Raw genomic sequence first — 3175 nt, forward strand, 5'->3', positions numbered from 1 at the left:
AATTTTGTATCCTGCTCATTACTGAAGATATTTATCAGCTGTAGGAATTCCCTGGTAGAATTCTTAAAGTCACTTATGTATGCTATCATTTCATCTGCAAATAGCATAACTTTAACTTCTTTCTTTCCAATTTGTATCCCATTTATTTTCTTTTGTTGTCTTATTGCTCTAGCTAGAACTTTGAGTATCATATTGAATAGATGTGGAAGGATTAGACAACCTTGTTTTGCACAGGATTTCAGTGAAATTGCTTTGAGTTTCTCTTCATTTAATTTGATGTTGGCTGCTGGTTTGCTGTAAACTGTCTTTGTTAAGTTTAGGTCTGTTCCTTGTAAACCCAATGTTGCCAATACCTTTATCATGAAGGGGTGTTGGATTTTGTCAAAGGTGTTTTCAGCATCTAATGAGATGATTGTGTGAGTTTTTTCTTTTAGTTTTTTTTATGTGGTGGATTCCATTGACATATTTTCTATGTTGAACCATACCTGCATCTTTGGGATAAAGCCTACTTTATCATGATAGATGATTTTTTGATGTATTTTGTATTACGCTCACCAGTATTTTATTGAGGAGTTTTGCACCAATGTTCATGAGGGAGACTGGACCGTAATTCTATTTCTTTGTTGTTTCTTTGCATGGTTTGAGTATCAGGGTAACTGTAGCCTCATAAATGGAGTTTGGCAATCTCCTTCTGATTCTATTGTTTGAAACAATTTGAAGACCATTGGTATTAGTTATTTGAAATTCTGGTGGAATTTTTCAAACAATATCTCTCCCTCCTCTCCTCCCATTCTCTCCCCCACACCTCCCTTCTACTCCCCCCCATCCACTCCTCCATCTCCATTCCAAATATGTAAGGCCTCACAGGGAGTCAAGAAGGCATGGCAAATCAAGTTGAGGCAGGTCTGTGCTCCTCCCTTTTGCATCAAGGCGGAGCAAGGCATCCCACCATAGGAAATAGGTTCCAAATGCCAGTTCATGCAGCAAAGGCAGGTTCTGATTCCACTGTTGGAGGCCCTACATACAGATCAACCTACACAGCTGTCACTCACATGCATGGGACTAGGTTGGTTCATGAAGACTCCCTTGCAGTTGGTCTTGAGTCCATGAACTTCTACAAATTCAGGCCAGCTGTCTCTGTGGGCTTTCCATTAATGATCTTACCTTACCCCTTTGCTCATATAGTCCCTTCTCTTCTTCAGCTATATTCCTGGAGTGTGGTCCAATGCTTGGCTATGGATCTCTGCATCTGCTATTGATGATCTTTTTGGTGTGTTCTTGGATTTGGTTTGCAAGAATTTTGTTAAATACTTTTGCATCAATGTTCATTAGTGAAATTGGGCTGTAATTCTCTTTCTTTGCTGAGTCTTTGTATGATTTTGGAAGTAGAATAACGGTGGTCTCGTGTAAAGAATTTTGCAAAGTTGCTTCTTTTTCTATTTTGTGGAGAAATTTGAAGAGTATTGATATTAGCTCTTCTTTGAATGTCTGGTAGAATTCTCTGTTAAAACTGGCTGACCCTGGGCATTTTTTTGGCTTGGGAGATTTTTTATGAATCTTTCTATTTATTTAGGTGTTATTGGTCTATTTAATTTTTTTATGTGATCTTGATTTAATTTTAGTAAGTGGTATCTATCAAGAAATTTGTCCATTTCTTTTAGATTTTTCAATTTTGTAAAATACATTTTTTGATGTATACCCTAATGATTCTCTCTATTTCTTAGAGTCTGTTGTTATGTCCCCCTTTCATTTCTGATTTTCTTTATTTGGAGATTTTCTTCCTTTTATTTAGTTTAGATATTTGGGACCAGTTTCAACAAAATTACCACTTTCCTGGGTAAGGGTGTGGGAAATAGAGATATAAGTAAAGAGTATTAAGATGCAAAAATAATAAAACAGAAATCATAGAATAGTTCTTGCAGGGAGTTCTAGTAAATAATGAGATTGCCTACATTTATTTTCAAATTGATTAAAATACCCCAACCCAGGTTGTTAGGAGTAAGATAAAAAACTGCATTGACATGATACAAGAAAGTGACCAGACCAGTTTAAGGTTGTGGCTTATATTCATAGATAAACATTCTGTTGGTAGAACAAAAAGAGTAACACTCACACCCGACACCAAAACATTCTCGAGGCAACCCACCCCCTGGTTGGAATTCAATGTTAATATCCTTAAGGGAACTGGAACTTTCTTGGATTCTTACTTAGACTTTAATTTGGAGTAGAAACATATCCACTTCTTTATACCTGAAGCACAAGGTCTGGATATTAGCCACACCTTTTGATAATAACCTTGAGAGAGCAGAACTCTCTGAGCAAAATCTAGGTGGTATTTTGTTTGAGGCAGAAGCACAATAACCTTGAAGGAATAGAGGTAAGTTCCAACTCTCTGACCTTTCTTCAAAGTTGAAATAGGCTCACATTTTTGGGCCTCCACGTTTGAATAAAGGCTTATCCATATTGTTGATTTTCTCAAAGATTCAACTCTTTTTTCATTGATTCTTTGTATTGTTCTCCTTGTTTCCATTTTATTGATTTTAGCATTCAGTTTGATTATTTCCTGCCTTCTATTCTTCTTAGGATTTCCTGCTTCATTTGTGTTAGATCTTTCAGGTGTGCTGCTAACTCAGCATGTGCTCTCTCAGAATTCTTCATTAAGACTCCTAGTGCTGACCAAGAGAGCCATCATTGGGGTGAGTTTCGGACCCATGGCAGCAGCCTGGGACATGGTACTCAGACATTCCTCATCCTCCCTATACTTCCTAAGCTTCCTGCTGGGCCTATACTCCCAGCATACTGCCTCTCTCTTCCTATCCCACCCTGCTTGCATCCAGAACCCTCCTCCCTTTTGCCTCCCTTCCCTCTTAGGGGCGCTGGGGCATACAAAATACCGAATAGACTGAACCAAAAAAAAAATCCCCTCACCATATAATAATCAAAACACAAAACATACAGAATAAAGAAAGAATATTAAGAGCTGCAAAGGAAAAAGGCCAAGTTACTCATAAAGGTAAACCTATCAGACTTACACCTGACTTCTCTATGGAAACCATGAAAGCCAGAAGGTCCTGGATAGATGTACTGCAGAAACGAAGAGACCATAGATGCAAGCCCAGACTACTATACCCAGCCAAGCTTTCATTCACTATAAATGGAGAAAATAAAATTTTCC

The sequence above is a fragment of the Microtus pennsylvanicus genome, chromosome 21 (genome assembly GCF_037038515.1).
Source record: "Microtus pennsylvanicus isolate mMicPen1 chromosome 21, mMicPen1.hap1, whole genome shotgun sequence".
Taxonomy (NCBI): Eukaryota; Metazoa; Chordata; class Mammalia; order Rodentia; family Cricetidae; genus Microtus; species Microtus pennsylvanicus.